We start from the raw sequence: 15,188 nt of genomic DNA, 5'->3' as shown, positions 1-15,188 counted from the left end.
TATTCAGGGACCGAAAACTCACTCGGCAAAATGTGGACATTCCTTTGAAAGATTCTAAAGTTATCTGCTATCTAATGTACTAGAATTATGTGTTTCCTGAATAGACAATTACAAATCTCAATTTATATTCATCCCAGATCTTAAAATGAAGTGGTACCATTTAGACTGTTATTGTGAATTTCCTGGGTTGTGTGATCCATACTCATAAGACAGTATTGCATCTACTGAACTGTAGTGGCAACAGCTTATAAAACCTTCCCTTTCACAATGAGCTCTCTCCTTTGCAATGAAATTTGAAAACAGGAATATTTAAATGTGTCTAATCCTTATACTAAATTTCATCAGGAAATTCGGTTTCATGATACAAGTAAAAATCAGGAGTATTTAATTAGTGCCTATTTTCATTAACCAATGATCCAATTCAGGATTGATTAAGGTAGAGTGCCACTATTAGATAAATCTAATACAACATGACTTAGAAATTATTGCTCCTTCTTGTTCTACTAAAATATCATTGATTATGGATGGCTTTCCAATATGTTTAAAACTACGTGTATGATTTTATTAGCTATCATTTGTTTTCCTAATTACTGGTGTTTTGATGGACTTATTGGAGAGGAATCATGAGAGTGCCTGTGAGGAAAGAAAAAATACAGTGGACTTTGAATTTATGAGATACCTCACTTTCTCTCCCCATATGTAGGCACAAAGGAAAGGCCATGTGAGGATATGAGAAGACAGGAAGAGGACTCTCACCAGACATTAAATATATCCTCATGTTGATTTTGGACTTCCTAGCCTCTGGAACTGTGAGAAATAAAATTTCTTTTTTAAGCTACCAAGTTCATGATATTTCGTTGCAGGCTAAAGCAGGGGACCTACAGATAAGGCTTCCTTACATTCATGGTTTCTCTACCTCTAATAGTAGATGCCACATGACTGGGACCATGGGGCTCAGAAGAGAATTTGGAATTGATGAAGAGAAATATGGCAGCTGGAGTGCTGTATCAAAAACAGAGTAGCCTATTTGTTTCATAAAAAAGATAATGCATAAAATGGTGAACTGTAAATGCTCCTAGGACAATCTCTGTTCTCTGGGGCCATTTTTCCAAAGGCCCTTACATCTATCACCGAATGTTCTACATTGCTTTGTATTACCCAATTCTACATCTGTCTTCTCAACTAGACTACATACTTGTTGTAATCATGGAAATATTTTATTCATTTTTTAATCTCTAGCACAATTTACAGTACATAACAAGCACTCCATAAATATTTGGTTGATTAATGCATAGTTGAATAAAGGAAAAATAAAGGCCCTGGATCAACTGCCTATATCTCTCATGAAAATCTACAGGTTAAAACAGTATTTTGATTTCATTATTTTTTTTATAAATAATCATGTATTTTAGAATAATTACTGGTTTTGGAAATTAAAATTTCATAGTTCAGACTGATCACAGAAAAACATATCTAGAAAATCCGGTTCTCTTTTTATTTCAATAGAATGCACCAAATTTTCAATTGCATATGTGGCACATGTGGAATTTACAAGGCAATTATTTAAGTCAGGTAAATATTGCCCCCTGTGCCAATTACTTTATCATATTTTTTAAAATAATCTATTAATTTTGTCTTCCTATTGAAGGTCTAGAATCTTCCTTGTCATAGAAGTAGAATGAGGATGTAAATAGTGTTATTTATAAAGAACTGTGAGATCCTCAAAGCTAAGTCAAAATTCTACTGTTCTCACTTAAGCATACATAATATTTGAAATACATCATTTTTCAACTTGAAGAACAGAGGCCATCTTTAACTCTGATTGTTTTATCTAATTACTTCCTAATGCTACAATATCCCAAATAATTAACATTTGTCAATTATCAAAAACCTTTCTCACATTTTTAATTCTCACATTGCACAACACAAGATACAGTGGGATCATTCCCCTCCTAGCTTCGTTAGCATTGTAATTTCTTGCCAAGCAAAAGAATCAACCTGATGCATTTGAATTCAACATCAAGTTGAAGTGTACACTAATCTAGTTAAAGCCTCTCTACAAATTTGACAAAAACTAATGAAGTTTCCAAATGTTTTGTCAAATATACATAAAGTGATCTAGACACATCCTTTTCCTCACAACACCACTGAGTATATCATTACTAGCCTGAAAGATATTATGAAATTATATATAAATACTCCAAATGGTGAATAATTTATAACTTGCTTTATAAAATTACTTTATGATTACCAGACAGTTAATATTCACTTTATTCTCAATTACCAAGGAGAATAACCCTTTTTGTTGAGTCAAACACACACACACACACACACACACACACACACACTCACACAATATCAATGAAGTGTTTACTTTTTAAATAATGTTCAGGGATGAGAAATATTTATTAGACTGGGAAAATTTTTTTTCTAACAATCCTATATATATATAAAAGGAGTATAAGGAACTGAACACACAAATCACACTAATTACACACCATGATAACTGTGACACATTAATCTTAACAAAAATGTTAAATGAACAAAGATGCTCTTACACTATGAACCTGGCAGACAATTATGAATTTGAGTTTAAAAATGTGTATGAAATGTGAAAACAGAATAGCACATTTCCATTCCTAATTAAGTCTTTCACAATGCCCTGCATCAGAAATGACGTAGATTAAATCAGAAGTACTTGCTTACAGGCAGTCTTCTGCAATGAGATGATGCTGATTCATGAAAGAGATGTTAAAAATGCAAACCCATTCCTGAACGAAAGAACAGATGTATCCTCTCTGCCTTGTAGAGTTTTATACTTTCTATCATGGAAACTTAGATTTCCTTTTGAAAAAATACTCAGGAGGAAATATTCTTTTAACTGCATTAACACCTGAATTTCCTCAAAATATCTTCTCACTTGCATGAAGAATATAACATAGTGAAATAAAATTTAATTTCAGGATAAAGAATATTTATAAAATCAGAATGATGACAAACATTACAGTTTTTAACAACCCACACTATTTATTTCAAGGTACTTGGACATAAAATGGGGATCTGTAAAATCCACTTGTATTAAGAAATCACAAACCTCTCAAAGTTTTCATTCCTTGCAGCAGACTTCATACCATCTATAGTCTTCCGCACTCAATCACCCAGACTTATTTCACTATATTCCAAACTAGCTCCTCCCAGGCTTGGTCAGTCAGGTCCCCTGATTCCTCCTACATAATACATCTTTCTTTTTTTTTAAGATTGTATTTATTTGTTTGAGAGAGAGATCACAGAGGCAGAGGGAGAAGCAGACTTGCTCCTGAGTGGAAAGACTGATGCGGGGCTCAATCCCGGGACCCTGAGATCATGATCTGAGCTGAAGGCAGACACTTAACCAACTGAGCCACCCAGGCACCCCTACATACTACATCTTATTCTCACATTCTGGTATGGGCTCATATGTTTTCTGTCTACTAATTTTCTTTCATGCAGACACTTGCATGATACATCACTCATTTATGACCCAACCTAAGTTCATTGTATCCTTGGAGTCTTCCCTATTTTAGGACTCTCTTCTATGAAGCCTATATTCTCGTTATAGAAGAAGAGGTATTCAGGTTTGAAAGGGACTATATTTGTTTCCTAGTGCGGTCATAAAGAAAAGTACCATAAACTAGGTGGCCTAAAACAAGAGAGATTTATTCTTTGGCAGTTTCAGAGGCAAAAAGTCCAAAACCAAGGTGCAACAGGGCCTTCCTCTAACAGCTTTAGGGAAAAATCCATCCTTGACTCTTCCTACCTTGTGGTAATTTCTGGTGATCGTTGGCATTTCTTGGTTCATAGATGCATCATTCCAATTTCTTCTTCCATTTTCCCATGACTGACTGTGTATCTATGTGTCTCTGAATCTCTCTCTCCTCATCAGAGCACCAGTAATTGAATTTAAGGTCCTCAGTAATCAACTATGACTTCATCTTAACTTGATTAAATCTGCGAAGACCCCATTTTCAAGTTAGGTCACATTCACACTTAAGGAGGGTTAGGACTTCAACATATCTTTTTGGAGGACACAATCCAACCCAGAATAGAAACACTTAAATATACCTACATTAACCATTCATTATTATGACATAAAGAAACCCTAAGTAACTCTGCTTACATACTTTTGTTAACTTTAAAATCATAATTTAGGAAGTTTCCAGTTTTATCAGTGGATAGGTCAGGACTAGGGTCAACAAACAAAAATCCTTTCTTTGTAACATAAGTCCATTGGCCTTCTTTCCCTAGTTCTATTCTTGAGCTCATATAGAATAAATAGCATTGACTTGTCAATATTACAGGCCATTAAATGATTAAAGAGTTTATTCTCCCCTAAGACCTTCTTCAGGATACACATTCCGATTTTACTGATTACCTTTTCTTAATATGTCATGAACAGAGAAAAAAACCATGACGTGTCTCTCAGGAAAACTGACTGAGATCCAATTGTCTGATTTTGAGAGAATGTCTCTTAATTGCCTACACTCATACAGAATTAGAGTTCACCGTATCATAATGGCTTTGATATCAGACAGATGTGGCTATGAATCCCAAATCTGCCACTAGGCAATTGCATTACCAATAAAATTAAGTAATTTCTCTAAGCCTCAATGTCCTATTTGGCAAAATCAGAATGTAACATTTGCCATAAAGAGTTAAAGCAATAATTAGATAATAGATAATTAGCACAGTGCTTGGTAGACTTAATAACTGGTAGCCTGTAATAACATAATTTTTATTGGTCTGTCTAAACAGAAATCTCATTTAACACAACAGAACCTATATTATATTGAGCATGGCCTAGAGCCCTTGGTGCTAATTCATGCCCCAACAGCAACTCACAACTAATATGGATTTGTACATTGTTTTGCAAACCTAGCTATTCTTATCTTGCTGACTATCAGTATGTAGGCACAGAAAAGTTCTAATCACATTCAGAGTTTCTGTGGAGAGGTGTGCTTAAACATTTATCTTTTCACATTGGTAAATGAGGGTAATGTAACTCATCCTCACCACTGATTACCACTTTAACCTCTCATAGAACAATTTCTGAAAAACCCTGGAAAATTCTCTGATTTCTCTAAAGAAATAGCATCTCTTACTTGACTTCTAATCTGTTTACAGGGTCTTAGTATTCCATTTTGCATATATCTGCTATCAATACTTGACAAACGAGGCAGAGACTTCTAATCACCACCTGATATCCATTTTCCTTTTTTTTTTTTTTAACAAACTTTACTTGGAGAAGTGACACAGCCATCTAAAATATTGCATTTTACAGCCAGAATAATCCATTTGATTAAATTCTGGTCAATGAGCTATAAGCAGAAGTGTTTTTAGGACTTCCAAGAAGGGTGTTGAAAAGACCAGATTTATCTAGGAAACAGCTTGAGAATACAGCCTTAATTTTTTACAGATGAGCTTTCGCACATTTCTTAGAATATAAAGTGGACTTGATGATGTATTTCATACGTTTCATAGATTAGTGGGATGAAGGTGATATCCAGAAAGACTCCAGTACAGCCTTGGGACTTCCTTTACATGGGAGAAAATTGTACTTCTATCTTTTTGAAACCACGGCTATTTTGTGTTTTCTGCTATATGCAGATCAACCTATTTCAGTTCCTTTCCTAAACTGAACTGTGGATGGACTTCAAATAGACATCTGGGTCACTGAAAAAGAGGAATTCTTGGCCCCCGAGTCTTTGGTTCAATTGTCTCTTTGTTATGAGTTGAATACCGTCCCCCCACCAAATTCATATATTGAAGTACTTCAGAATGTTACCTTATTTGAGAATATGGTCTTTATAGAGGTAATCAAATTAAAATGAGGTCATTAGAGTGGGCTCCAATCCAATGACTAATGTCCTTATAAAAACAGTAAATAGGCATAAACAGATAGATAGGCATAAAGAGAATAGGAAAAGACACAGGAAAAAGATAGTCATCTACAAGCCAAGGAGAAAGGCCTGGAACAAAACCTTTCCTCACAGCTCTGGGGAGGTACTAACCCTGCTGACAACTTGATGTCAGACTTAAGGGCCTCCAGAACTATGTAACAATACATCTCTGTTGTTTACATCACCCAGTTTGTGGCACTTTGTTATAAGGCTGACCTAGCCAATTAATACACCCTGATATTCCAGAAAGACTTGTGGTTTGCGCTTCATCTTATATTTGCTAGCCTCTTCTCTTAAGCATGTCAGTTTACTCATTTCTTTTAATACCATTTACTTATGACCTTTGCCCAAAACTCTCTTTTCCTAGTTCAGCCCTCTTCTCTGGGCCAAGAACTATGTGCAATGTGTAGGCCCTCTGGACCACTAGACCCAATACACTATGACCTTGGTGAATAATTGTTTTTATTTAATGTTATTTAATGTTGTATATATACTCTCATAACATTTATGTTATTAAATGTTGGTATAACTTACAGCATATTGTTACACCTAGTTAGAGATTAGCGTTTCTCTTTAAGTTTCTGGTTTCAAGATGTTGACTGCCACACACAGAATGCTCAAAAACATCCCCAGGAACAAATAAACAAACTGGATTTTGCCCAAGGACCTTATTTGCCAACTCCTTCTCTGAACTGTCCAAGCATAACTCCCAGGATACTTTTTTTTTTGGTTAAGGAATTGGAGATATGAAGCAAGGACAGCATTCTTTGCCTGCGGAAGAATTTTTCTTTGTGTGATGATAGTGGAGCTTCATATAGTTAAACACCTGGGTCCAGGTACGGTCTCAGACTTCTAATCCATTAAAACTTTGACCTAAACCTCTTCTCACAAGAATTCACAAGTTCATAGCATATTAATGCTTCTGCTGTTAAAGACAGAAAAAAAGTAGATAAATTAAAAAATAAAACCTCATAAATTAATATCATGAATGGTTTAGATAAACTAAAATCCCATGGAAAGAAGAAGCCTTCCAAGATGAATTATGTAGAAATAAACAAAGGCAAACAAATGAGAAGAGAGGTTATTTACTCAGACCTTGCTAGAGGAAGGGAATCAGCCACCATCACAGCATTTAGCAGAGACTCAAAGGCAGGCAAGGGAGTAAAAAAGCTTTAGGATGGGAAGAAAAAGAAAAAGAAAAAAAAAAAAGAGGAAGGTTTAGATTATGCTTTCATTGGAGGTTGTTAGCATGGGGAAGCCAAAGGCAGGCTAACTAGAAGTGGGGCATCCTATGTGACTGTTCTGGGAAGCATATCTGATTTGGGGGTAAGGACAAAACAAGGAAGCCAGTAGTTTTGTCCAGGTTCCAACTGTTCTGGGCTAACTGCTGCAAAAATTTTGATTTGACTTTCTGGACTGTTTGCTGTACAATTTGCAGGTCATATGTCTGTTCTCACATATGGTCATGCCATTGTCCATTTGTATATTCATCACTCAAGTTAAACTATCTCCAAACATTTCGTACGCAGATCCTGGGCAATAGCCAAAGATTGGGGTGAATTTAAACTAAGGGTCTTTGGGAAAGAGAAGTCAACAATTTTTAGCAGCTGTGCATGATGAAGTAACACATTTTAACCCGAAAGGTTTCAACCGCATGACTTCATTCCCCATGCTATAACTGCTAACTAGCTATTCTGCAGACAGTGAGTGAGAGGGGCTGGAGAGTTAATTTGTAAGTTTCTAAAAGAAAGAATAGAATCTCCTGCAGTATAGCCTGCCTGTTTTAGGAAACAAATACCTGTTGGAGAAAGAGAAAGCCTTAAGCATACTATTCTCTGCCTTAGGCATTTGCCTAGTTATGAAGCTGCATAGGGAAGGTAGCTGAACAGGTGGCCAAGGTATCTCTGTACTCTTTCAAATTTTCAGAGGTGAAGAGACAGAAAACTATAAGGGTCTTAATCCTATACTTTAGAAAATTTAGGAGACCACATCTATAGAGGTGAAATTAAAGAAGACTAAGTCTTCTCAAAGCTGTAAACAAACCCTGACCAAGATAAATCTCTGTATGGACTGAGAAGATAAATAATTCCCTTAGTTGTCTTACACTGAAAAAAAAAAAAAAAGAAGAAGAAAAGAAAAGAAAAGGAAAGGAAAGGAAAGAAAAGAAAAGAAAAATGAAAAGAAAAGAAGAAAGAAAAAAGAGGAAAGAAAGAAAAAAGAAAAGAAAAAATATATAGAAAATACATCTAAATGAACCCTATTTTTTAACAAAATGTCTAGAACACATCACAAATACAAACTTGCAAACTGATATACAAAAAGTGAGTATATATAACTAATAATCAAGAGAACAAAGAGACAATGGCAGCAAACCCAGAAATGATCCAGATATTTAATTATTTTATATAAGTTATATGTAAATTGCATATATTATGAGTTAAAAATCAAGTATCTTAAAACATATTTTAAGACATTTGAAATTTTTAAAGAAACTTGATACATTTAAAAATTTATGTAAGAATATACAAATAACCAAGTATACTAAAGGCTGGAAAATAAATTGTTGATTAACTTATCACACAGTAAGGCAAAGTGCACACTCAAATAAGTAAATATCCACAACAGAAATACAGGTGACTGGAACAAAATAGGCTACAGATGGATTCATGCATACATAGAAATTTAATATAGAATAAATTTGGCAGCATCAATCAATGGTGAAATGAAATATCATCCATAGATACTGAATAGTGACTCACCATATGGGGAAAGTGAAAAGTCATTCTTCAATCCCACAGAAAGAAGAGTCCCAAAGAGATTAAAGAAAACATGCCAAGATAAAATTTCAAAGGTTACAGAGGTAAATCAAGAAGCCTATATTTGTGACAAAGAAGTAAGGGTGATAGCTGAGAAATACCACAGAAAATTTCAAACAGACAAATTATCAAAACAAAAATGATTATGGTGATACAACTCAGTAGGTTTCTCTTTAATGAAGGACAACAAAATAAACATACACGAAAGATTGGGAAAACATTTTTGGTTGGTCTAGATCAGAAAAGAAATAATATTTACAATATAAAAGGAATTTCTGCAAATCATCAATAAAAATTCTGCAACCCAGATAGAAAAATGGGAAAGGATATGAATCTGCAAAGAATATAAAAGAAATGAACAAAAAAGAAACGAGAGATACAACGGACAGGGTCAATAAACTCAAAAGTTACTCTTTGAAAGAAACTGATAATATTAACAAAACTCTGGAAAATGAAGAAAATGAAAAAGAAGGCACAATAATATAGAAATTTAAAAGATAATAATTACTAATGCTATAGATATTAAAAATACTAGAAAATACTACAAACAATGTTGCCAAATTACTTAAACCTGAGATTAAACAAATTCTATGAAATACAAAATTTCTAAAAGTTGAATCTAGGAAAAAAAGTCCTAAGTAATCCCACAAGAATATACAAAAATAAATAAATCAATGTTTAGAAATGTTCTGCTAAAGATCAACAGCAGTCTCAAATGTTTTTACTTGTTAAATTTTATTAAACTCTTAAAGTCAGTATAACATTAATACTAAAATTTGCCAAGTCAGTATGAAAAAAGAAGTTACTATACCATCCTACCCGTGAACAAGGACACAAAATCCTAAACAACTATTAACCAAACTCAGAAATATATTAAAAAAAAAATACAACTTATCATCATCAAAGAGACTTTATCCTAGGTATGCTAGATTGGCTAAAAATTAGAAACAGTTAATATAATTCACCTTATTTGAGGCAAAGAAATCATATATTCTTTTAAATGGAGGCATAAAATCAATACTCCAAAAAATACATCATATGCTCCTGGTAAAAAATTTCTTAGCTAATTATGAATAGATGGACATTTCCTTAAGACATTAGAAGATTTTAACCAATTACCACATATTATACAAAGATAAAATGTTATAATGATTTCAGTAAAGATCTAGAACAAAGCAAAGTGCCTTACAATCACCATTAAGTTATTTACAGATAATATAAATGTCCAGAAAAGTCAAAAAGCAATGATAGGCAACATATAATTCAGTAAGTTTACTAAGACTCCAGCTATAATACTGTTTTAAAAATCAATTACATTTTTAAATCAACATGAAATATAATGTCATGATATATACCATCAACAATAGAATTTAAACTATAAAATAATCACAAATAAATCGGGGGCGCCTGGGTAGCGCAGTCGTTAAAGCGTCTGCCTTCGGCTCAGGGCGTGATCCTGGCGTACCGGGATCGAGTCCCACATCAGGCTCCTCTGCTATGAGCCTGCTTCTTCCTCTCCCACTCCCCCTGCTGTGTTCCCTCTCTCGCTGGCTGTCTCTCTCTGTCAAATAAATAAATAAAATCTTTAAAAAAAAAAAAAAAAAAAAAAAAAAAAAAAAAAAAATCACAAATAAATCGAACAAAAGTTGTTACATAACTTTAAGTTTATATTTATATCATTAAAAAGTTTAAAGATTTTTAAATAACTAAATAAATGTAGGGATAGATTGCAAAGATGTCAATTTTTACTAACAGGGCTATGGAATAAATACAATTCCAGTGCTAATTTCAAAAGATACTTTGTGGAAATTGACAAGCTGATTATAAATTGTATGGGAAAAAGCACAAACTTAAGAATGGCATATAGCCTTATTAATAACCAGAACATAACAGGAGCCCCCAAAATATGTCTGCACACACACAGACACACACACATTTGAAACTGTAAGAAAAACTAATTTAATTTGCTTCCTCATCATATAATTAAAAAATAAGACATACTATTTTAATGTAAAAATGTAAACTGTAAAAGCCAAAGCTATAGAATCTTTAGGAGTCAATAGGGAATAAAGTTTTACTAGTAGTGAGAATTTCTGAACCAATATAGAAAAATTGCTAAACGTAAAAGAAAATATGAACAAACACATTCGTATATTAAGTACATTAAAATACAAGAACATTAAAATATTTTATTCATCACATTTCACTAGAGAAAGGTTTGGAAAGGTATGTTCCAACATGACATTTGTATAAATCTGGATTTTACAGTCATTTGGAAATAGCAATTTTAAATTTCCAAGGATTATTTTATTTTTTTAAGATTTTATTTATTTATTTATTTGACAGGAAGAAAAAGAGAGAGGGGGGAGGGAGGGACAGTACAAGCAGAGGGAACAGCAGGCAGAGGGAAAGGGAGAAGCAGGCTCACCACTGAGCAGGGAGCCTGATGTGGGCTTAATCCCAGGACCCTGAGATCATGACCTGAGCCAAAGGCAGATGCTTAACCCACTGAGCCACCCAGGCACCCCTCCAAGGATTATTTCAAAAAAATGTGTGCTTTTCAGCAAATTCAAGTCTCTTCCCCAAACTATATTTATAACATTATTTTATTTCCATAATGAAACTTTTTTGTCAGCATTTAAAGTGTGAATTTTAAACCGATTCTTGGACTAGTGTCTCATACCCATCAGTTTGTTTAACTTTCGCACCTGTCTCCTCCCTCATAGCTTTTCAGTACTACCTCCTTCACCATGAAGCTCCATTACATTTCCCAATTCAAACACGCAATACTTTTCTATATTTTCTCTAGTGCTCTCTGCACTCAATTGATTGACCACTTCTTTCAAGTCATTGATCTACAACTTTGGGGTCATGAATTTCACCACCTTCTTTTGGATTTTGCAGACCTCTGGTACTCAACTTAGGTCTTCTGAATCTGATTGCTGCATTATTTTTAGTAAAACCAACACAGACTAGACGAACCAAATAACCACAAGAAGTCTTGATTTCAACATGAGCTTCAATAATAGCCTGCCCTTTTTTGATAACACAGCACAAAAGTACAATCCATGCCATGGAAGTTGCTTAGGCAGTTTTTGCCCAGAACATCCTTAGTCACTCTGCAAATGAGCAAGGCTCACTTCAAAAACACTACCCTAAAGGTCGTCAGATGCAATTTTAGTTCCTTGAGCCCTTCAGGTTAACATTTTCCAACCCTACTTACATCATATCAATGTTTCTTAAAAAACTGATCAACTACTGTCTTTTTGGCTCCCTTTTTGCTGCTGTTTCTGAGATGTTTGTTCTTGCGAATCACCATGGTGCGGTTCTGAGAGCCAAAATCTTATGCCATTATTTTGCAACTTCTACAGGCAATGAAAAGTTCTCCAACCTCAGTCCATAATCTCAGAAACAGGAAACTACGTAGATTTTTTACAGCCCTTGTATACAAAGGATTAAAGAACTACCATGCCACCTCATTTCCTTGTAAATGCCAAAAAACGAACTTTAAATGAAAAGCAATTTAGGGTATGTGTCTTGAGGAAATGATAAAGATTATGGTAACAAGGTGCTATGGTGTGACTGTTTGTGTCTGCTCTCCGCCCCCAAATTCATATGTTGAAATCCTAATACCCAGTGTGATGGTATTAAGGAGTGGGACTTTTAGGAGTTACTTAGGTCATGAGGGTTTGGTCCTCATAATAGGATTTAGAGCTCTTGTTTAAAAAAAAAAAAAAAAACACCAACTCTGCGGAATTAGCTCACTCCGGACCCAGAAGAGGGTCTTCACCATGCTGGCACTGTAATCTCAGACTTCCAGCCTCAAGAATTGTGAGAAGTAATTTATGCAGTATTTTTTTATAGCAGACTGAACTAGGACACACGGCTTATTTAAGCCTTTATGCTATTTGAAAGGCACTGAGATGATTTATCAATATAGTTTTGTGAGTAAATATTTATCTCCACCCTCCTTATGTCAAATAAAAACCAATCAGGTTTTTTAAGCTTAAATCATAATTGTTATATTTTTCTAGCTTCATTAGCTTAATATGTACTTCGGACTCATTCTTTGGCTTTGCCTTCCCCAATTATTAGCACAAGAAATTTTTAAGCATGTAAATAACCTTTGAAGTATTAGAATATTTTAAATGGTGAACTGCTATCACTTATTTTGCAGTTACTATTGCCAATCATTTTAATACAATAATTAGGATTAATAAATTGGTCACAACCTTGAAAGCTATCTTATACGAATCTATATAATCTACCAGCTTCCTGGTTCTCAAAGAAACTGATCATAGCAAGCATGTCTATGCAGCACGCATTTATGAATAAATTAATAACCCACTAAAGTTTAAAAATGAGTCTAATCAAAACAATTTTCCCTACAACTTTCATCATTGCTCTATATTTTACCTGATGGATCATTTCTCTTTAAACCTGAACCAAAAAAATAGATAATATGAACTAAATAGATAAAGAATGTACACTTAGAGCTAAAATACAGTAGTTCTCTCGTAAGGGAAGAATTCTGTCATTTCAGATGAAATAATTTATCAATGTGACTTGCCCTAGCAATCGAAATGCTCTTTCTTCCAAAGTATTTAGCTGTCCCCATCATTGCCTAACTGTAATAATTTGGGGAATAAAAAGTCTTGCAAAATCCAACACTGGGGTGCAACAAACTGCATCATCTTATGGATTTAAAATATAATTTCTGAGGGAAAAAAAGGATATAACTGGAGACTTGAAACAACTAAGTAGAGTTTTCTGTGCAAATATTCAAGATCCAGTCAAGGAAATATTTTATCGATCAAATGTTTTACTGATAAACCATTATGCTAAAATTATGTCATTATTTTACACAAAATACATTTCTATAAATTTCTTCTTTTCATTTGTTCTAATAAGTAGAATAAAAACTTAAAAATATAATGCAAAGAGAGTACCCTTACCTCAATACATTATATTACTAAGTCTAATATAAAATTTAAGGTATGTTTTAAGAAAATCATTCAGAAGAGAAGTTAAAAAAATATGAGTACATTAAGAATCTCCATGGAAAACATACTATATATATACACACATATGTGTATATATATGAATATACATATATATGCATACATTTAATTTTATAGACACATAAAAAGAGAGAGAGAAATGTAATCATGTGCCATGTACCCATCATTTGGCTTCGATGAATAAAAATTCATGACCAATTTTATTTGATCTTTATCCCCACTAATTAACCCCATCTCAAATTTTTTAAAGAGTTAAACTGAAACATTTTATTCTTCTATATATGTTTCATATGTGCCTCTTAAAATACACAAGCTTTCAAAAATATGATCATAATATCAACTGCCATAAAGTTAGTTCCTAATTATCATCAAATATCCAGTGAGTTTTCAGATTTCTCCAGTTATCTCCTAAAAGTTTTGCAGTGGATTTGCTGGGATCAGGATACAAATAACTTCTATGCAATGGAATTAACCAGTGTGTCTCTTAAATTTATCTTCATGTATTTATCTCTTCTTCTTTTAATTTTTTTTCCCTCCCCTGGAAGGGGAGAATAAATAGGTCATTTGCCCTACATAGTTTCACAGAGTCTAAATTTTCCTGATTACCTCTCTGTGCTCTTTTAACATGTTTTTCTGTCTTCTTATTCTCTGTGAATTAAGAGTTAGATCCATAGATTCAGTTTTGAATTTCAGTAGGAATTCTACATAATAGATGCATAGTACTTGCATCAGAAGGCCATAATGGTTGGTTGCTGAATTGTTCCATAAGAAGTCATTGATGACAATTCCCTACATACATTAATGACTTCAGGGTTGAAAATGATGATATACTAATTCTAACACACTGATTAATTTATTAGTTTAGGTATTTTTATAAAAGAAACTTTTCTTCATGAAATCTTTGATTACCACACAATACAATTTATACAGGAAAATGGCAATTAACAGATTCTTTTTTTAACAGCTTTCACAAAAAATTATTTTCCTAGCATCTTTTAAGAAATTCAATAAGATTGTATGTCTGTATATACATATCAATATTTAAACCACAGCCATTATTTCTCATTTATGCTCAACTCAAATATTAATAATACCTTAATTATCCATAGAGTCATTTGAGAACTTAAAAGAATACTTATTTATAAATACAATCCAGGTGGGGGTTTTTTTGGTACCTCCTTTATAACAAAGACCATGTGGCTTTTCCTTTACAACATATTATTAAGTAGAGTTGATTTCAGATTTTACAAATGATTTTTGTATGACTTTAATTTTATTGTACCAACTAGTGTTTTCTTATATATCTTATTATAAATATATAAAATTCTATGTTGTAAAATATGAGACCTGAAAGGGGCAGATGATATGGTGTGAGAAGGCTACTTGATTATTACAAAGAAAAAGACATATGGTGT

The 15,188-nt window shown here is 33.4% G+C and overlaps 1 pseudogene; it reads right to left on the bottom strand.

The window, feature by feature from the left end:
* Positions 1-11,404: 11,404 nt before the first annotated feature.
* LOC113259370 (40S ribosomal protein S3a-like) lies at positions 11,405-12,071 on the bottom strand (annotated as a pseudogene).
* Positions 12,072-15,188: the final 3,117 nt, after the last annotated feature.

The sequence above is a fragment of the Ursus arctos genome, unplaced genomic scaffold (assembly GCF_023065955.2).
Source record: "Ursus arctos isolate Adak ecotype North America unplaced genomic scaffold, UrsArc2.0 scaffold_13, whole genome shotgun sequence".
Lineage (NCBI taxonomy): Eukaryota > Metazoa > Chordata > Mammalia > Carnivora > Ursidae > Ursus > Ursus arctos.
The sequence above is the reverse complement of the archived record's forward strand: the minus strand, read 5'-3'. Positions and strand labels throughout refer to the sequence as shown.